Source organism: Pogona vitticeps, chromosome 1 (genome assembly GCF_051106095.1).
Source record: "Pogona vitticeps strain Pit_001003342236 chromosome 1, PviZW2.1, whole genome shotgun sequence".
Classification (NCBI taxonomy): Eukaryota; Metazoa; Chordata; class Lepidosauria; order Squamata; family Agamidae; genus Pogona; species Pogona vitticeps.
This window is the reverse complement of record NC_135783.1, coordinates 313,545,034-313,567,584: the sequence shown is the minus strand read 5'-3', so window position 1 is coordinate 313,567,584 and position 22,551 is coordinate 313,545,034. Positions and strand designations below refer to the sequence as shown.

The 22,551-nt window shown below is 40.3% G+C and overlaps 1 long non-coding RNA gene across 1 annotated transcript; it reads right to left on the bottom strand.

The window, feature by feature from the left end:
• Positions 1-8,180: 8,180 nt before the first annotated feature.
• On the bottom strand, positions 8,181-20,307 carry LOC140703208 (uncharacterized). Its single transcript, XR_012082589.2, has 3 exons — positions 20,173-20,307; positions 16,817-16,930; positions 8,181-8,283 (listed from the first exon to the last, which is right to left on the bottom strand). It is a non-coding gene; the product is annotated as an uncharacterized LOC140703208 (long non-coding RNA).
• Between the last annotated feature and the right edge of the window lie 2,244 nt (positions 20,308-22,551).

Sequence of the window (22,551 nt, the reverse complement as noted above, 5' to 3'; positions counted from 1 at the left end):
TCTTTCATCCTAACCTAATGCTATTCTATAGTACAGACCAGAAGTCTTCACTTTTATCAAAATAGAGCAAAAACATCATGAGGGAATGAATTCACGGCAATGTATAATCCTATGACCTCTGACCCTTGCTGGAAATGGATTCCAGACACTTACTCTCTAGCCTAACAGATGGATCCTATATAATCTATTGCCAAGTCTATTCTTTAAAAACATACAAACACACATAGACATTTTTTAGTTTTCGAAATGGTAGCTGTAATAGTCTGTGCAAGCACAACAGAAAAGAAAAAAAACCTAAAATAAAAAAGACAGAAACATTCTGGTACACTGTTACATTTTAATGTGAGCTTAAAATATCAGCCTCATCAAACAATTTAAAATATTTTATATCTAAGAAAATGGACTTGATCCATGAAAGCTGACATTAAAATATAACAGTCTTTAAGATGCCACAATGTTTTTAGTATGATTTTATTGTATTTTATTTGCTTTTGCCTTGTTTTGTGTCTTGTCTGATACACACTTTTTAACTTCAGTCACGTACAGCTTATTTGTATTTGTTTTTGATACAGGGTGGGACACTGACCTATCATTCACACATGAAAAGCACATTGTTTCCTTATTTAGCAGCATTTGATCAAAACAAACAGAGGGCAGCCACAAAGCACACAGGAATCCTTGCAGCACAGACTGTTTTCTAATCTGTGATGTCATTAAATCTCCGTAAATCCTGCAGGATGCTGAATGCACATATGCCATATAATGAATTTGCAGGGAGAGAGAAGATTGAGGGAGGAAGGAGGGGGGGACTCATTATCTTTAGCTAAGGAAATATTTTGTCTTCCAGCATTAAGAATAACAAAGCTGTGTCGGAGTGCCAGAATGTTTAACTCCTGAGGCATTTCTGTCAAAAAAAAAAAAAAAAGTAGCAATAGCAAGCTAGGAGACTTCAGTTTGAATGTCAGAGTCGGCACCAAATTCAATAATGCTGCACTCCTGAACAAGCTGTGGAGAACACGGAGGTCTCCAGATATTTTAAAGGGCTTATTGTACTCTGTTGTTTTAATTGTGCTTTTAATACTGCTCTTAATTAAAATGTTTTGATATATTTATTTAATTCTTTTTACCATTGTAGTAATGTAGCATTTTAGCTTTTAATTTTGTTTCTTTTAATACTGTAAGCTGCCTTGGATCCTTTAGGAGAAAGGTGACATACAAATATTTTAAATAAATAATAAAATAAATAAATAATATTCTTGAACTGTAACTCCCATTAGTCCCAGCAATCATTACCAATCATATAAGATGATTACATATAACAACCAAGTAGACACAACTCATTCCACTGACTCAAATCATTTGATTTCCTCTATTAATATCTACAATGTCAGTCCTCGACAATACAGTAACCAGTCATCGTGTTAACCCTGTGACCAGGAGAGGCTTTTTTAAAAAACAAAAAGTCATCTCAGTTTCTTTAATCGGTTTTAGGGCAAAGTGCTGTAAGCTACACTTAGTATTGTATAAAGAACAGTGTATTGCAGCTACAAAATGTCTCTTCACAAAATGTCTTAGAAGCAGTTCCAAAGCATTGAATGCAAGCGTTTTAAATTTTGATTCTGCATGTTATCATCACCTAGTTGCCTTACTTGGGTAGCCTGAAAAGCCACAATTCAGATGGTTTGCGTATTTTAATCAAAGACCTCCAGAAGGATGGCTACACAAAGCTACAGTAGGAGAAAAAATAAAAAGATTTATAGCATCCACAGAATGATAAATGTCTTCCATTACACTTTCAAGGCTTAAGCTCAAATGTATATGACAAAAGCAAATTTCAAATATATGAACCTGAGGTGGCTTGTTAAATGATTAAACTGCAGATACAGCTAAAGCCACAGAATTAATGCAATCAGAAAAAAGTTGAAGTAAAAAATACAGCATCACTTCCTCTCAGGCCACAGTCACACTAACAAAATGTTTTCCACTTCTCCCTCTTTGATTTAGCAATTTAAATATGGGGACATATGACACATGGCCATTAGCGAATCATTTACCTGAGAAGGGTGTTAACTGCAGATCATTTTTTGTTCAGCCAGAGATCTCTATTTTTTGTTGTTGTAGATCTTTTTTTTAAAAAATGCTGTGTTTCCGCATGTATGAACAATCTCATAGCAACTTTTTAAAACAACTGTCACAGTGTACAGTATGTCCTTTTAGAATATTTTTACTTTAAAAAAAAATTCTGTGGCATTTCTGTTGATGCATCTGTTAGCTTCAGTCAAACAGTCTCAACAAAAAGCTCTAGGTGATTATTGAATTGGAAGGAAATAACTTGGTAACCCAAAAACACATTGGGATGCACATCCTGAAATAAATGCCACATGACCTCAAAGCATGTCAAGATGCAATTAAAAGTTGTGTAACCACAGAGGGACATTTTGCAGGTGTGACTACGGCCTCAGTTTCCATCTCCAGGTTAAACATATGCACTTTCTTCAATTGTTTGTCAAAGAGATTGGTTTCCAGCCCCTTTTTGATCTTGGTCACCCTCAGCTGGACCAAATCCTTCTTAAAATGTTGTTGTTGTTTATTTGTTTAGTCGTGTCCGACTCTTCATGACCCCATGGACCAGAGCACGTCAGGCCCTCCTGTCTTCCACTGCCTCCCGGAGTTGGGTTAAATTCATGTTGGTCGCTTCAATGTCACTGTCCAACCATCTCATCCTCTGTCATCCCCTTCTCCTCCTGCCTTCACACTTCCCCAACATCAGGGTCTTTTCCAGGGAGTCTTCTTTTCTCATGAGATGGCCAAAGTACTGGAGCCTCAGTTTCAGGATCTGTCCTTCCAGTGAGCACTCAGGGTTGATTTCCTTTAGAATGGATAGGTTTGTTCTCCTCGCAGTCCAGGGGACTCTCAAGATCCTCCTCCAGCACCACAATTCAAAAGCATCGATTTTTCAGCAGTCAACTTTCTTTATGGTCGAGCTCTCACTTCCGTACATCACTACAAGGAAAACCATAGCTTTGACTATTCGGACTTTTGTTGGCAAGTTGATGTCTCTGTTTTTCAGATGCTATTGAGGTTGTCATCGCTTTCCTCCCAAGAGGAGGAAATTTTGGGGCTGCTGTCTCCATCTGCAGTGATCATGGAGCCCAAGAAAGTGAAATCTGTCACTGCCTCCATATCTTCCCCCTCTATTTGCCAGGAGGTGACGGGACCAGTGGCCATGATCTTAGTTTTTTTGATGTTGAGCTTCAGATCTTTTTTGGCACTCTCCTCTTTCATCCTCATTACATTTAATCTCATTACCCTCTTAAAATGTAGTGCCCCCAAACTAGATGCAGTACTTGGGGAAGGTCTGATGAAATACTCTTTATTTGGTTCCAGTTGACTAGTTTTTGTCTAGGATGCCAACTAATCTTGTTTAATTCAATTTAATTCTTTTTTTTTTTCCTGATTTGGATATTGCCATATTTCTGGCTGCATCTACTTAAAGCTAAACAGGACCTGCATACTTGGATGCAAAACAAGGGAGAAAGCACTGAGTGGATGGCAGCCCATTATCCATAGAAACAGACAAATATTTTATTTATCATTATTTATTAATTTTATTTATATCCTATCTTTCTTCTTTGCCATACCCAAGACAGCCTACAATGTACACTTTAAAAAAAAATACTGTTCAGAATGAAATAAAAAACAGTATTAAATTAAAAGAGTAAAGCAAATACATAGTTAATAACTTTTAAATATAGATGAGCATGAACTGTGCTTCCACGGTTTGGCCCAGTTTGGTGCGGGACCTGCACAAATATTATGTAGGTACCATGCACTTCCCTCACCTGCCTTCTTTGTATGTTCCCCTATTCACAGCCAATAGGAGGCATCCCTTCTGTGCCTCCTCTGGTGGCCACTCACTCAGAAACAAGGCCGTTGGCTCCCTGCCCCGTCTCCTTGTTTGAGGGGGTGGCTTCTGGAGGAAGTGGAGGAGGCAAGCACATTCTGCTGCCAGTGGGTGGCTGGCACCAGGGGACACAGGGGGAGGGAAGCATGCTGACATCCACTGAGCGGGCAAATGCGCAAAAGAGGCAGGAGAGGTTAAGTGTATGGCACCCAAAGAACCGTCTTTGGGAGGCACACTGAACTGGGCCAAACTACCAAAGCATGGTTTATGCCCATCTCTAGTTGTAAACTATTGAAAACAAGCTTTAAACCATTTAAAATCAACACAACAGAAGCAGCAAAGCACCCATCATTGAAAGGTCCTGATCAGCGGCCAAAGATCTGTTTCAATAAAAAATATCTATCTGCTGATGGAAAGAGGAGACCACTTAGCCTTCTTCAGAAGAGAGGTCTATAGCCTAGGAGCAGACACCAAGAAGTTGCTCTCTCTTTGTCTTCACCAAATTTATCTGTGAGGGTTGTGAGAAAGAGTGAAAGACCAAGGCATGGCCATGTAGGAAAATACAGTACAGTCTGTCAAATAGCCTGGACCCAAGCTGTATTGATTTTATTCCCTGAAACTTCATACATAAAGCTGGTTCTTCAAGTTTTCAGCCTTTATCTATGGAAGTTTAAATACAGATCCTGAAGCATCAGCCTCTGTCCAGGATGATTTTTGGCCTTTTCTATTTCTTCCCTCTGCAATGGTCAGCCTGAAGAAGAGTCCTACAGGAGTCAAAAGCTTGCCTGTTTTGATATTTAAGATTTCTAATGATGGTATTACTCATGCTTGCTTTTGAATTTTTTTTTTCAAGTACTACACTGTTTTTCTCTTTCTTGACTTCCTGTGAGGGTTTAGACAGTTCATAAGGCAATAGTACTAATATAGCCTGTGATATCTTTATGAGAATGGGCACTCTATCCTCCAGATTCAGTCTTTCATTCAATACCATTCATTTATCATTTAGTATGTAAAATTAGTTTGTTACATTTCAATCCCACTTCTCAGGGAATTCAAGCAGCATATACAAGCAGCATACATCTCTCCATTTGATCCTTATAACCACCTTGTTGGGTAAGTTAGGCTGAGAGGCAACCCAGATGATAGCATTGGTTTTGTGAGTGGAAATTAGAGCCAAGCCTCCCACATCTGAGTCCAACATTCTATACTTTGAATGACACCAGAATTGTAGTAGTGCACTGGCCAGCCCAAGACTGCTGGCGAATTAACCTTATAGGACATTACATCTGTTGACCTTTTAAAAAGGTATGATAGCTAAATATACTATACAAAAGGAGGTTGGATGACATCCTGCCAAGGAGAAGCATAGTTGAAATCCGCTAATACCTTGAACTGTAGCCAACTGTTAATGAGATACAGCTCGGATCTGTTTAGTAAAGGAAGACAGCAAATCCAAATGCTTCTAAAAATACAAGCTAAACATTGACTATCACTGTGACCAAGCATGATTTTTTTTTTAAAAAAGCATTCAATCTCATTGCTAATGAAACATGATTTTCCTTGGCTAAGTAGGGTAGCTACATAGGAACCTAATTAGTAGGCACAGACTAAATATAAGACATACCAGCCTAACTCATCTATAACGGAGCTTGATGGATCAACCGATACCTTATTGGGGTCATGAGGGTGGGGTGAGAGGAGCCAAGCCATATGAGCTCTTAGAAAGCGCCACACCACCCAGCACTTTGATCTGATTGCCTGAAGTCTATTGGAACTGAACTTACATTAGGAGCTTGAGAAATCTTGTATCCTATCGGCTTGAGTATACCTCTACCGAGCACCAGACTTTCTGGGATTTTGTCCAGCTGACTCTTTGAAGTTTTCTGCAAACCAGAACCTAGCTAAGACACATTAAAGCTTTTACTCCAGGAAATGTTAGCATGAACTTCAGGGAAGCTGGGGGAGCAGACCAGGTTGAAGGTCGAGTACTATCTCCCAAAAATGACTTCTATTAACCAAATACTTTCCCATCTAAATGCTTGACTTAGTGTTTATAGAAAGAAACAGTGACAGCAAGATACTGTTATACTGTCATGTTTTTGAGAACAGGATAATCACTTTTTGCCATAAAGAAAAACTTGCATCATACACCCTGAATACATGGATCTAATCTGATTTTGGAAGCTACAGAGGCTCAAACCTGCTTAATACTTGGATAGGAGGCCACCAAGAAATTCCAGGGATCTATAGGTAGGGCCAGGTAAACACCCTGACTGAAACCTGGGCAGTCAGCCAGAATATAGGGCCAAAAGGACCTATAGTTTGGCAATGTCAGGTTCAGGGGACATACCTTCCTGCTCCAGCTAAGTAAAATGTGTCAGGTCTTGTATGAGTGTCTGTGAAAGGGCAAATGGCAATTTTTAAATAAGATTCTGAAAAATGCTGGAGAGCCACATTTGGGGGCTTTGGAAGCTCTAGAAAGTGCCTTTTGTGAAGGAACTACCCATTTTAGGAAATCGGAGATAGATTTGGCAGTTTCAATGGGTCTGTGACTGGATAATAAAATATGTGCACCTGTGTGTGTGTGTGATTTGGTGCTTTGGGGAGGGTAGCCAAGGTATTGTATTTGTAAACTGGTTCCAGTAACCTTCTTCCAAAGGAAACCAATCCCAAGCAATCACTGTGTCCTTTAAAGTTTTCACCACTTGGAATACTTTGGCTTATATTGGCTGAAATCCTTTGTAGCAGCTACCTGGACACAGGTTGTGTTATGCCCTCAATAGATGCTATTGTGCCAAGATTTCAGCTGGCACATTGCACAAGTAGTCAAAGTGGGAACCATGAAGCCAAATATGCAATAATATATTTGCACAGTCCATTTTTGGACTGGCACATTATGCCTGGCACATTTACACAGGCATAATGTTATGTTGATCTTCGAGGAACAGTGTGCTGGCCATTGAGTCAGACCCTTCTAGCTAAATATTGTCACCTCTGACTGGCAGCTGTAGCTTTCCACAGTTTCATCCAGGATTTTTTTTTTCTAATCCTTCCTGCAGTTTCCCAGTTATCTTCCATGATACCAGATGGGTTTGGGGTGTTTAGGGTGATATGGTGCATGGAGAAGTGAGCAGAACACAACAGTATGCAGGCATTTGTAATATTTTCAGCTAGGCTGTGCATCAAACTTGGTAAGAGGAGCTTTGATCGATTGGAAGGCTGGTGAAGTGGTCAGGAACAAGTGCATGTCAAAACCAGAAACATGGAGGATTTCCAGGGGAGTTATAAAACCACAGGTGACAAGGTGCAGAAGTAACAGAGGACCAAGTGTAAATTGCATTTATTTTGAAAATGGCAACAGAACAACACTTTCATCTACTTATACATGATTACACTTATTTGTTTGTAAATCACAGCAAACAATTTCATAGCCTGGGTGCTTTAATTACTGTATTATGTCAATAACGCAAGACATACACCGTGCAACTTTTAATGGCCTTGCCATGATCCTTCAGCAACAGTTGTGAGAGATGGAGGACCAAAGAGATATATGCTTTATCTTGCAAAAAAAAAAAAAAAATCTGAAAATGCCTCCTTGAACATATTTTGTAAAGGTGCAATTAAAGCTCCTTTCATACTATGACACAGCCCTTTTTATGCTATAGCAGCACAGTGTTATAAACATATAATTGTGCCAAAAATGCCTGCCAAAAGTTTAGTATTAGATTCAGAAAATATTATTTCCCTCGTTATCAGCCTATCTTGCATAATAATAAAATAATTACATGCCATTACATTGATATTGAGTTATGGTGATCCATTCCAGGGGTGTCTAGGTAGAGAGCACTCAGAAGTAGTTTATCAGTCCCTTCTTCTGATGATACCTTGAGACTGTGGAGCTCACCGTAAGCTACAGAGGCTGACTCATCTCCTGGGACACACAGTGGGGAAATCAAACTTATGTCTGGCTCCAAACCCAGATACCCAGCCAGCGTATCTTTCATACTGCTCTTGAGATCAAAACAAAACTGGATTAAGTCCATTTTCTTTTGCAGACCTTCAGCTCCTTTTTGGAAAACTGGGAATTTGGTATTCTTCAGAAGAAATTCTAATTTTCTTTCCCAGGCTGACTAAATGGGGGAAACCATTACATGTTCTCTGTTTGCCGCTTGGTTTGAAGCTGGCAGCGCTGAGAAATAGTCCTATCTCAAAACAAATTAAAGCTTCCATAGCTTTCAAACTCTTTAGAGTATAAAAAGCAAAAACAGACAAGCTCTAGCAGAGGAAGGATTAAGCTAACAGTAATTCAGTGTTTGAAACAGCTACCCAGTCATGGTTTGGGTGGGAGAATTTGTGGAGTAACTCTTTGATAGTGACATCTGTAAAACAAAAAGAAAAAAGAGAAAGAAAGCCTACTGGCACATGCTTAGCAGTACAATTTCCAGAGAAAACACACCCACACAAAGATGCTAGAAAAGAGAACAAAAGAAAGACATGCAAACATAGGGGAGGAAAATGTCACACAAAGACTGAATGCATGAGCCATGGGCGTCTATTAATTGACTCAAACACTCCCTTCAAGTCTATAAAGATGACATTCCAATGTCATCCTTACCATTCTAGTTACATCCATACCTGTAATAAGATTCTTCATACACTGCTTATAATCACAGGGTATTTTTCCTATAGTTGCCCAAAGCTATTATTTTTAAAGCTCCAAGTATTACTTAAAAATTAAAAATACAAAAGGATAAAATAGAATCAAAATGCTAACACATTTTATAAGTGACAAAGTTTTTGTTGGTGAAAAGCAGTCAATGAAGACACCTGGTGGGGTTTCCACATTCAAAATGTTCTACTAAAGAGAAGTCACTATTAAAACCCTCAGGCATACCCCCATATCTGTTCATGTATAGACAGAATGTGAAAAAACATTATGTTGTTCCCTTTGGTCATTCTGAAGGCAATAAATGCGACATGGTGTGGATCTTGCATATAACTGTGCATAAATGTCCTCTCAAAATTCTCCATTTGTGAAGGAGAGAAATTTGGAGGACAATTCCACCACATTTTCCCAAGGAAAGGAGAAACTTGGTATTTCATTATTGTTCTCTTAACGTTCAAACTGCAGTCCTGATTTTGCACTTCATTTGAATCTAGTCCAATTTTCTATACGACATGTTCTGGGCACAGACTGAACAGGCAGGGAGATAAAATACATCCAGCTTATCTTGAGGCAAAAGTAAACATGAAACTGGCAGGCTCAACGCAGAACTAATTATGGCAGCCATATACTCAATCCATATATTCCTTCTCTTTACTCCTATCTCTTCCCATGGATGACCGTCTCACAAGACACAAGCATAACAGGTAGCAAATTAATGGATGTCAAAACTCCTAATTATGACTCTGTGAGAGTATTAATATTATCTACATCTTGAGTGTTCAGTACTTGTGTTCATAATGCCTTTGTCACCTTGGATGTTCATTACTAGACATTAATAGTCATTCCATCATATACACTGTATATAACTATGTACTGTATTCTGTGTTTCTCAGACTGGATTGCGATTTTTGAGAGCACACACTAAATAAATCTGTTAATATTAGTGCTGTAATGCTTGTTTTTCTTTTTGTTGTTTCTGTTTTACATCTAAAGAGGTCTTTGCATACTCTGAAGGCTTTTAAATACAAGGATTAGTTACTCTACTTATTTAGAAACTGAATTTACTTCTTAAATTCATTTCTTTTTGAAAGCTTGGAAATATCTACAAAAATACCACTCCCCTCCTCATCGTATCTGTTGGCATGGAAACATCACACCTTCACCAATGGCTGCTTGATTGAGCCCAAAGTATGCATTAAACAAGACCAAAGAGTGAGAACGATTCAGAGAAAAATGAATGTAACAGACTGACTTTTATTACTCTGGACAGCTATGAAAACACGGGTGGGTAGGCAGTAAGAAACACTGAAAAATAGGACAATATGTTTCTGCTATAATATGTATTTGGCTCATTCTTAGCCTCTATGAAGCAGACGTCCAGTAATGTCCCCTTTGACACAGATACCATGATCCAACTTATCCCCTCATTAGATTCAGTTACTTGCCATCTGTGCATGCCAGAAAAATTACAATGAAGATATAATCTTCATTTTAATGTATAAAAGAAAGTACCACCCATAACAGTGCAAGCTGGCTGAGAAACTAGCAGGCTCAACATGGCAGATGCAGGAGAGGAAGACAGAGCTAGTTCCTTAAAATGATTAAAAGACTAAGAATAATAACATTATTCTGTTATTATTATATGCTGTCAAGTCACAGACGTATTGTGACCATTTGAATTAAAGTAATTGTGTGCCATCAAGTCAACCCAGGGTTTTCTAGGTTTGTTTGTTTGTTTATTTAACTTATATGCCACCCACTCTACCCAAAGGTCTCTGGGTGGCTTACAACAATTAAAACACAATAAAAGATAAAACGATTAAAATACTATTTAAAAATTGCCTTCAGGACCCACAGTTGATGTTATTTCAATTAAAAGCCTTCTGGAACAGGAAGGTTTTGACCTGGCACCAAAATGTCATCACCAGATGAATCTCAGTCAGGAGGGCGTTCCATAGTCTGGGGGCAGCTGCCAAAAAGGCCCTTTGTCTACAAGCCGTCCCTCTTACCTCCTTGAGGGACGGCTCTTTCAAAAGGGCCCCCTCCTGGCTAGATCTTAACTGCTGGGTAGGCTCATATGGTATAGAGTGCTCAGAAGTGGTTTATCATTTCCTTCTTCAGGTAGCATTCTGGGACCATGCACCTTGTCCAAAGCTACATAGGCTAGTTCTTTTCCATGGAGACACAATGGGAAATTTAAGTCCCAACTCTGCAACTGGATCTGCAACTGACTGTCCCAAAAGCTCTGAGAAGCCCAGGAGAAATGGAGTCTCTTGGGTCCCTAGCTGGAAAGGATGCGCTGTTGCAGATAGAGGAAGCCTGATGCAGGACAGCTGGAGGAGAGCATAAGAGTAGGAATAAGAGGGTGGGAATTGCTCAGGGTCATCATCAACCACATCAGCAGAAGGGGAGGCCTCATCTTCTGTGGTTCCACAGATATGCAAATAGGGATTGAGAACAAGGAGAGCCACCTCCTCCTGTCCAGACCATTCAGCTGTGGAAGGAGTCAGGGACTTGAGGCTCAGGCAATGCTGATATAGCGTCTTGGCATCACTGCTACCCAATAGGAGCCACAGAGCCTACCCCAAACCAGCTTCAGCTCAAGTGGCAACAGGTGCAGCAAAGGAGGCTCCGGGAGGTGGCAGCACCAGAGAGCCCAGTCCCCATCACCCATCTTTATCATCCCTCTCTAAAAGGACAGCACACTTCCTGCCTAGTTCTCCAGACCTGGATTTCTGGGGATATCAGTTACATCATCTGGGACCCCAAATGGATTGACTGTGCCTGGAGAGGGGGTTCATGCCAGAAACTCAACTACCTGGAAATGTGGGAAAAGGCACAGTGGGGGCTGATTGATTGACCAAACCAGGATAGAACCCATGGATTTTTTGCTGGTGGATGCCTTAGCTGGAAGGTCCCTGGGAAGGGGCCCGAGCAGGAATCAGACCGATTCACTAGTGAACCCAACTCATGAATCAATGGTTTCTACAAGGTCTTTTCATTAACAGCACATATCAAAAACTGTCATTTCCTTTATTGAGCCAACCCAGCATATTTAAGTTTTTCTCTTTTCCTACTGCCTTCCACTATTCCTACCACTGTCATTCCCAGTGATTCCTTTTCCCTCCTGTCCAATGTATAATAATTTCAATTTAGTCGTTTTAGCTTCTAGTGAGAGTTCAGACTTGAATTGATCAAGAACTCACTTATTTGTTTCCCTGGATGCTCATGCTCGTAAAGCTGTTCCCCAAGACCGACATTTTGAATGAATAAATATTTTTTTCTGTAAGCTTTCATCACTGTCCAGTTCTTACATCTGTAGACTGTAAACAGGAATATCACAGCATGGATGTCAACTTTGGTTGACAGCAAAACATATTTACCCTTAAAGATATTTTCTATTTCATAGCTGCCATTCTGAGTCTCAGTCTTCTGATTTCTTGGTTGCAATCTCCATTTGGATTGATGTTTGAACTGAGGTAAATAAAAATTTCCACAATTTCTCTGCAGTCAACATTAAAATTATGCAGTTATTCTGTTGTACCCCTTCACAGAATGCTGCCCTGTCGTGGCAAGTGGGCTTGAGTAATTCAGAGAAGCTATGGGCTATGCCATTAAGGGACACCTAAGAAGGACAGGTCATAGTGGAGAGATCTGACTAAACGTGATCCATCTGGAACAGGAACTGGCAAGCCACTCCAGTATCTTTGCCAAGAAACAAAGGGTTAAAAGATATGACACTGGAAGATGAGCCCCTCAGGTCAGAAGGCGTCCAGCATGCTACTGAGGAAGAGTGGAGGACAAGTACAAGGAGCTCCAGAGCTAATGAAATGGTTGGGCCAAAGCCGAAAGGATGCCCAGCTCACCAACCACCAATGCTGAATAGGCTGAAATTGACCAATTCTATGAAGACTTACAACACTTTCTAGAACTGACACCAAAGAAAGATGTTCTTCTCATTATAGGTGATTGGAATGCTAAAGTAGGGAGTCAAGAGATAAAAAGAACAACGGGTAAGTTTGGCCTTGGAGTTCAAAATGAAGCAGGGCAAACGCTAACAGAGTTTTGTCAAGAGAACAAGATGATCATCACACTCTTTTACAACAACACAAGAGGCAACTCTAAACATGGAAATCACCATATGGGCAATACAGAAATCAGATTGATTATATTCTCTGCAGCCAAAGATGGAGATGCTCTATACAGTTAGCAAAAACAAGACCTGGAGCTGATTGTGGCTCTGATCATCAGCTTCTTATATCAAAATTCAAGCTTAAACTGAAGAAAGTAGGAGAAACCACTGGGCTAGTCAGCTTTAATCTAAGCCAAATCCCTTATGAATACACAGTGGAAGTAAAGAACAGATTTAAGGAACTAGATTTGGTGGACAGAGTGGCTAAAGAACTATGGATCAAGGCTTGTAACACTGTACAGGAGGCAGCAACGAAAACCATCCCAAAGAAAAGGAAATGCAAGAAAGCAAAGTGGCTGTCCAATGAGGCCTTACAAATAGCAGAGAAGGGAAACAAAATGCAAGGGAGATAGAGAAAGTTACATAAAATTGAATGCAGACTTCCAAAGAATGGCAAGCAGAGACAAGAGGGCCTTCTTAAATGAACAGTGCAAAGATATAGAGGAAAATATTAGAAAGGGAAAAACCAGAGATCTGTTAAAGAAAATTAGAAATATTAAAGGAACAATGTGTGCAAAGATGGACATGATAAAAGATAAAAATGGTAGGGACCTAAGAGACGCAGAAAACATCAAGAAGAGGTGGCAAGAATACACAGAGGAATTATACCAGAAAGCTCTGGCTGTTCCGAACAACACAAATAGTGTGGCTGCTGACCTTGAGCCAGACATCCTGGAGACTGAAGTCAAGTGGGCCTTAGAAAGCATGGCTAACAACAAGGCCAGTGGAGGTGATGGCATTCCAGTTAAACTATTTAAAATCTTAAAAGATGGTGCTGTTAAGGTGCTACACTCAATATGGCAGCAAGTTTGGAAAACTCAGCAGTGGCCAGAGGATTGGAAAAGATCAATCTATATCCCAGTCCCAAAGAAGGGCAGTGCCAAAGAATGCTCCAACTACCGTACAAATGCACATTTCACATGCTAGCAAGGTTATGCTCAAAATCCTACAAGGTAGGCTTCAGTAGTATGTAGACTGAGAACTCCCAGAAGTACAATCTGGATTTTGAAGGGGCAGAGGAACCCGAGACCAAATTCCTAACATGCACTGGATTATGGAGAAAGTCAGAGAGCTCCAGGAAAACATCTACTTCTGCTTCTTTGACTACGCTGTCCTTAAAGAAATGGGAGTGCCGGACCACCTCGTCTATCTCCTAAGAAATCTATACATGGGACAGAAAGCAACAGTTAGAACTGGATATCAACCAACTGATTGGTTCCAAATTGAGAAAGGTGTACAAGGCTGTATATTGTCCTCCTGCTTATTTAACCTATATGCAGAATACATCATGCTAAAGGCTGGACTGGAGTTATCTCAAGACGGAATTAAGATTGCAGGAAGAAATATCAACAGCCTCAGATATGCAGATGATACCACTCTGATGACAGAAAGTGAAGAGGAATTAAAGAACCTCTTAATGAGGGTGAAAGAGGAGAGCGCAAAACATGGTCTGAAGGTCAACATTTAAAAAACTAAGATTATGGTCACTGGCCCCATCACCTCCTGGCAAATAGAAGGTGAAAATATGGGGGCAGTGAGAGATTTTACTTTCATGGGCTCCATGATCACTGCAGATGGTGACAGCAACCACAAAATTAAAAGACACCTGTTTCTGGGGAGGAACGTGATGACAAACCTAGACAGCATCTTAAAAAGCAGAGATGCTTTTTAAGAGATGCTTTGCCAACAAAGGTCCGCAAAGTCAAAGCTATGTTTTTTCCAGTAGCTATGTATGGAAGTGAGAGCTGGACCATAAAGAAGACTGACGGCTGAAGAATTGCTGCTTTTGAATTGTGGTGCTGGAGGAGGCTCTTGAGAGTCCCCTGGACTGCACGAACAAACCTATCCATTTTGAAGGAAATCAACCCTGAGTGCTCAGTGGAAGGACAGATCCTGAGGCTCCAATACTTTGGCCATCTCATGAGAAGAGAAGACTCCCTGGAAAACACCCTAATGTCAGGAAAGTGTGAAGGCAAGAGGATGAGGGGACAACAGAGGACAAAATGTGTGGACAGTGTCATCGAAGTGACCAATATGAGTTTGACCCAACTCCGGGAGGCAGTGGAAGACAGGGGGGCCTGGTGTGCTTTGGTCCATGGGCTCACGAAGAGTCGGACATGACTTAACTAAAGTTATTCTGTAGCTATGATTTTTGTCCTCTAGCTGTAATTCTGCTCTTGTGCTTTAAAAAAACTTTCATGAGGACTTTTTTTTGTTTACATTGTTCCTTTTTTCCACCAATATATGGTATGTGCACCTATTAATGAGATTCTTCCACCACTTTTCAGGAATCCTTCACTTAACCTAACCAGCTTTTTGCATGACATGTTCTGCATATGAACTGGACATAGGGTCATATGTCCAGTCTATATGCAGAGCATGTCATGCAAAAAGCACCTATCTAGCATCTTTCCCTATTGGAAATCATTCCTTTTCTCTGCATACTGTCCTAACAGTAGCTTCTTGTCAAGTACAATCAACTGTTGAGGTGCACCTATTTCTTTCATAACAATCAATAGCAATTCATGATCCTCACCATCAGAAGCCTTGCTGCAATCTTTAAAGCTACATTGGAACATTTTCGAAATCCAGTTTGAACATTTTTGCTCTAGGCGATTGGACTGGAGACTTCATAGCAGTAATTGAGGGGCCTGAGAATTGTCCTTTTGATGCTCTAAGGGATTGATCCCAAAGAAAGGCCCTCAGTCTCTGTTCCCTTAATTTAATGGCTTGCTTGTTAAATTTTACCTGATAGCAGGTAGATGGTTGGTACGCTTCGCCAAGGCAGAACAGACAAGCCTTGTGACCATCAGTAGTTGGAATTTTCTTAGTGCACGAGATGCACTGCTTGAAGGAAACATTCGGGGCCATAAAAGGTGGGAAAGGAAAATACTGGGAAGGGAAACGAGGGGGCGGGGAAATAACGACGATCTGAGGGAAAAAGTTCTTTTTTATAAGAACAATAAGAACAATACGAACGATAGTAATTTGACAAAAGTGATCTGAAATCTCTTTTAAAGGTGAAGCGATTCAAACGCAATGGGAGCACTCTGAAACGAGACCTTCCAATGCAGCGGGAAAAAAAGAACTGAGATAATCATGGTTCTAGTGATCTTTTAGCTCCAGAATATTCCAAGGCCTCTGTGCATGCGCAGACTTAACCCATTAGTGTGCATTCACAGAGGCCACAAAGAAACCTCTATTATGTTTTCAGTGCCCTGTCACTTTGCAAATCCTTGCTCCAGAATCTGCCCTTTATAGCATGCCCACATAGCACTATATATCACCTCTGAATGAGTGGAGACCCTGCCATTAGTAGGAGAGGGCACAAAGTATTTTGGGTCCGCCTGTTGCTAATGTAGGTGAGGAGGTCAATTCAACCTAATTTATCTTCCATCAAATGGAAAAGATTCCTTCTTTTTGTTCTTAAATGCAAAAAATGCACTATAAACTTGATGGTCTATGGAATATGACAAGATACAAATACTGACAACTGCACTGAAAGCAAAGCATCTGTGCCCTCTCTATTATCATTTTCTACATTGGGGTAATAGACAAGTGCTACACATAAGCAGGAACCTGTTACAATAGCTCCGTTAGCTACCAGTATTTTTCTGGGTCGTATGCAAAGTTCTGGTCCTGACCTTTAGAATCCCTTACAGTTTAGGCCCAGGCTCTATGAAAGATGGTATCATCCTAAGGAGCCCCCAAATGCCTTAAAATCCTCAGGGAAGTGCCTTGTCTCAATCCCATCATCCTCACAAGGATAACTGGAGAGGATCTGAGAGAGGGCTTTTTCTGAGGATCCTCCCACAGTATGGAACTCCCTCTCTTGACTCCTTCCCTCCTTTCATTTTGTTGGCAGGTGAAAACATCCCTCTTTACAGAGGCTTTTAAGGAAGCAGGAGGCAATTGAGATGAGCAAATCTTTTAAAATGTATTATTTTTAAACAATGCTTTAAATATGCATGTAGTTTGTTGATTTGAATATTTTGGTGTGATGCTTTGGGTCCTCAGTGGGATAAAAATCAATCAAACAAACAAACAAACAAACCCCTTCTCTTCATTCTCCTTGGTCTTCTTGTGTAGGATTATGGAGGGTGTGGAGCTATATACCCATCTCTGGAGCATGTGGATGAAGGTGGGGGGTGCCAATGCCTGGACTCTCCTGGAAGGAAGACAGTGAAGTCAGAGGGAGATGAAATGCAGAAAGACTTGACAAAAACAATTATGATGTGAGGATGTTTGTTATTATCAACAATGTGTTATGTGCTGAAGTTCTGTGTTGATATTAAACCAGTTTTTAATACTTAGTATTCTCAAAGGCTTTCATGGCTGGGATCTTATGGTTGTTGTGGGTTTTCCAGGCTGTTTGGCCGTGTTTTTAAGGTTTTTCTTCTTCCTAATGTTTCACCAGTATTTGTGGCTGGCATCTTCAAAGGACAGGAGTCAGAATTCCAGAGCACAGACAGAGCTGACTCCTGTCCTCTTAAGATGCTGGCCACAGAGACTGGCGAAACATTAGGAAGAAGAAAAACCATATGAACATGGCCAAACGGCCTGGAAAACCCACAACAACCATTGTTTAATACTTTACAGTGGTACCTTGCAAGATGATGAGCATGCTAAACGATAAATCCGCATAACGATGTTTTGTGATCGCTATAGCGATTCGCAAAACAGTCATTCCAATGAGTGATTTTCACTTAACGATGATTTGGTCTTTGCTTCGCGAACCGTTTGTTTGCAAGACGCGATTTCTACAGCTGATTGTCGGCTTTGCAAAATGGCTGCCCTATGGGGGATCTTCGCTGGATGATGAGGTATTTTCCCCATTGGAACGCATTAAACAGGTTTCAATGCATTCCAATGGGGAAAGGGATTTCGCATCACGATTTTGCTAAACAGCGATTTCAATGGGATGGATTATCTTCGTCATGCAGGGCACCACTGTACTTGCAACTGACAGGACCTCTTGTGTTATCTTCTTTTATTATAAGGTTAAAGTTCTGAAGTTACTAGTTCTGTGCCTACAGTCCATGAAAGCTCCTGTTACAATAAATAATGACTACTTGTGAATAGATCAACTGGGTGGGGAAAATATTTATGAAACAGCCTAGTTGACTTCCTTTACCTCCTGGTTCATGTAGTGCCTCCTCTGTCACACAACCCATTATATGGAATAATCATCATTCCAATCTCTGAGATACTAAGGCAGACTTTCAACGCAGGGTTCACTTCTTGGCCCAGGCATTTTTCCTGATCCCCAATTTAATTCTTTAGCTCTGGTTTTTAGTAATTTTATGACATATTTGATTACTCTATTGTTTTTCATTCTCGTATGATGTTTTTTCATTTTATTGTGTTTGGCATTTTAGTATGCAGCATTATTACCTTTTCCCTTCTCTTCCCCCACCCCACACTTTGGAACAAAACAGAAGTGTGAACTCTTCACACCAAGAAACTCATGCATTTTAACTCAACTATTCATCCCAGCCACAAAATATAAAATAAAAATAGTTCAGAGTAGAATTCTTGAAATACCACTGCCTCTGATAGCCTGCCATGGATCTAGGAGTGGTTTGAAAAAAGCCACGACCATTCTAGGGAGAAGGAATGAGTCGTAAAAATTCTCTGGTGACTTTTTTTTTCCAGCATGGGAGTGACTTGCTAAAACATTCTCTATTCTCGTGTTATTAAAGCAGCAAAAGAAAAGTGGCATTTAGGCCTCTCTCTTTTTTTGAATCCTTAACGTAACTTCTTTAAGAGTTAACACACTCCTTGTCAGAGAAAATTACACCTACAGACTAAACAAGTTACACATTTGGCGATGGCTTTGACAGCTCAAGAGTAAACCCTCAAGAAATTGTGCTTGAGTTTCATTCCCACAGACTTTAATGGGAAGCTTAAAATCTTGTCACAGTGCCTTGTCCATGTTGCCTAAATTTGCTAGAAACGCTGTGTTTGGATTCCCTAGCCCCAAAGGGTCTCTTATGCTCTCTTTTCTTTTACTGACAGTGTCAATGCACTCTCCAAAAACAAATCTTATGCAAATTTCTTTAAAAAAACAACAACACACAACAATAAAAACAGAGCTCGGGAAAGTACACTGTGTGTACTGTTTAAAGTTATAATCCAAAAGCAACTTCATCTAGTTGTTACTAAAAGACTTCATATGAATATGTAATTAATTGTGTGTACCATGTTTATTATTAAACCTATTTTTGCATCCCAGTGTCACTTGGTATTTTTACATAATACTGTATCTTTGTTCTTTTGATGCCACCTTTCATCTTCAGTAGCAGCCCCCCACCCATATAATAATCTGTCTGTCCATCTGTCTGTCCATCCTGTTTGTCTACTGCCCCATAGTGCACACACTCTGGGTGGTTTACAACATGTTACAGTATAAACACATAAAATTGTAGGTACTTTATAAGAAGCTTATTCTGATAAAACCCAACAATAAATACATAAAATAAATAAAATCCTGTTGCTGGCTAAAACCTAACTTTCAATAAAATTACATTTTAAAAGATTTAAATTTTTCAGATAATTTAATAGAGGCAGCTTTGATTTGAGGGTTTAAAAATATAGAGGGATGGCCTCTGACAAGTCACTTTTGGAAGTTTATTCCAAAGGGAAGGGGCCATGACTAGAAAACTATGGTTTTTGTATCCCCAGGGATATGAATACGAATATCCCATCTCTACTCTCTTGCTCTCCCTCTCCATTAAATATTAAAATTCTGAAAGTATCCAGGCACAGCAACACCTAATGAAGATAAGCCAATTATTTACTTAGGCTATGTCTCTGTGCCTTCTCTTGGGTGCACACCTTAATTTGGTGAGAGGATTTGAGTATGTCATGGAAGCCAGAAGCAATACTCTTGAGAGATTACATTCTATCGAATGTCTGTACTCATAGCAGGATCACTCAGGGTGGAATGATCAAAGATGAAACATCTGATTAAGATGCATCCATCCTCTTCAGGATAAATGGTAATATCAGACAGAAGAAAAGTGAGAATTCCAGTGGTCATGGGGGAAGAGAAACTTCTGAAGAACAGCAACTGGGCAACAGTGGTAGCTAAAGGTGACACTGACAGAAGATTTTTCATAGGCAATGGCAGTGACACTCAAGCTAACTTATTGGTACTGCACAGAAGGAAGCAATGGTGAATCGCTGCTGAACCTTTCTTACCTTAAAAACCCAATAATAGGTATGATGGGGTGCACTTCATCTGGAGAGATTGGAACCACAAAGAACGCCCATGCATCATTCATCATTTTGAAGAATGCTCAGAATCAATATTCAAACAACAAACAGAACATTTACTACAAGCTATTTATATTGCTCTTCTCACAAGGTTGTTTATATGGGAAACAGCTGTAGTCCAAATATATTTACCTGACCTTGATGAGGTTACACTCCTCCTGAAGGATCTAGTTTGTAGCTTGTGTGTCCTCTTGGACCAGGCTCGCTCTACCTGTTGCAGCTGAGAACGCCTTTCTTTAACTTTGGATGGTTGTCCAGCTGTGCCCCTACATGGAAATTAAATGCCAAACAACAGTAGCTCATGTGTTCGCAATGCCCAAAACAGACTATTGTAACACTCTCTATGTAGGGCTGCCCCGATGCTAGTACAGAAACTTCAGCAGCCCCAAAATGCAGTGGCCAGATTGATAAGTTACCTGCAGATATAAACATATCCCCAGTCTTGTCATACCTTTAGTGGCTCCATGTAGGACCTCAATATCTACTGGAATGTCTCTTCCACAAAGCAGCTATAAATCCCACCTGTCCTTCCCAGTCCAAGGTGTTAAATGGCGATACTGAAGGAGGCCAAAAAAGTCACCACAAGAAACAAGTATTGGCCACACAGGTGTCCGAGGAGACCAGACCCTCCCCCCACTTACTGCTCCATGTGTGGGACACATGGCCATCATCATTCGCATCACGCTAATCACAGAAGTAGTCTGGCTGGCACTTCTCCACCTCCCCACACAGCCGACCTCTCAGCAGCTGAGTGGGGATACCCGTTATCCTGCCTCCTCTCCAGAGTGACTGACTCTATAGGGAGGCGGGGAAGTGCCAGCCAGGTTGATTGGTGCAACATGAGCAACAACAACTATGCACAGTGCGTGGTAAGTGAAACAGCCAGTTTTGGAGAGAGGGTCCAATTTCCCCAGGCACCTCTGATGCTGGCATTCATATTCATAAGGAATACGAATACAAATATCCCATGTGAAAATATATATATATACCATCTTTTGAATTATTTAGTTTTACGTATTGGGACTTAATCATCTTGTTCTGAGCAGATCAGAAAATTAAGTAAATCCAATCTAGGATGAACAAGAACACATGACATATTACTAAAAACTAGGTACACCCTTACTGCTTCCCTATGAATTAAGAGGCTAAGTAGCAGCCAGGTGCTGCTAACCAAATGCCCTTGAGTAACTGATCATCAGCAAGTGCGCTGGTCTAGAGCATTCAGGTGTGTCTTAACACAATGCCAAGCAGGAAACACATCAGCAATTATCATTTAGATAAGCTTGGCCAAAATTGGGTCATGAAACAGGAGAACGAATGAAAGCACACCAGCAAATGTACAACAGAATGGTGGGGGAAGAATCAAGGTGTTGCAATGGCCAGTCAAAGTCTACACCTAAACCCATTTGAAATGCTGTGGCAGGATCTTGAGCTGTGCACAAACAAATGTCTGCAAACCTCAGTGAATGGAAGCAATGTTGCAAAGAGTTGGCCAAAATTCCTACACATGTGAGAGACTAATAAAATCATATAGAAAACGATGACTTCAACTCATTGCTCTTAAAGGTGGTTCTATAAGCTACTGAATCATAGGGTGTACTTAGTTTTCACACATGGCTTCTCCATTTGCCTTTATTTTTGTTATATAAATCATGGCACAGTGTGATTGTAGTTGTAGTTACATGTAGTTGTTCATCTGAAGTTGTATTTTTCTGATTTTCAGACTTGCTAAGGACCAGATGATTTTTATTATGTCCTGATACATAAAACCATAGAATTCATAGAGGGTGTATTTTTTCCCACATGGCTATGTACATACATAGATGCATACATTTATATGTTTGTGTGTATGTATCCATGTTTGTGTATGTGTGGGTATATACACATACATATGTGTCACATACAGCACTGATGGTACCTGTCTGTCATGGGTTTGGAGGGAAAGTTCCATCCTATGGGGAGTGGAAGGCGGGACATCAGGGGGGAGGAGCTGTACTGTATATATATATATGTGGAGCTTGTGTGGAGAAGTTTAGAAGCTAGAGTTGGAGTCTGTGTGTCAGACTGAGTACAACTGTGTGTCAGTTAGTACATACCTGATAGGTTCAGGTTTCTTTATAGGTAGCCAGAACTGATAGGTTCAGGGTCTGTGCTTTACTTTAAAGGGTTCTGTGGGAACCAAACTGTTATATGTATATGTTTGGGACTTTGCCACGTTACAGTATCTTATTTACTTGATCTTTTTATTTACCCTGTTTGTTATTTAAATAAACCTTGTTCTTTTGTTTGTTAAAAATCCATTCCTGGTCTGTGTGACTCCTTATAGGGAATGGTTGGTGGCAGCTTAGTTAAAGGGTGCTATACTCCAGTAGGTCTGGGGTTGTCACATTGATTGGTGTCCAGCGTGTGGGATACGACTGGTCCAGTTGTCCAGTGGTCCAGCAAAGCCTTGGCAAGTGTGCCCAGAGCAAGGGGGGTCTAGTCAGGGAAAATCTGAGAGCGCGTAGGTAA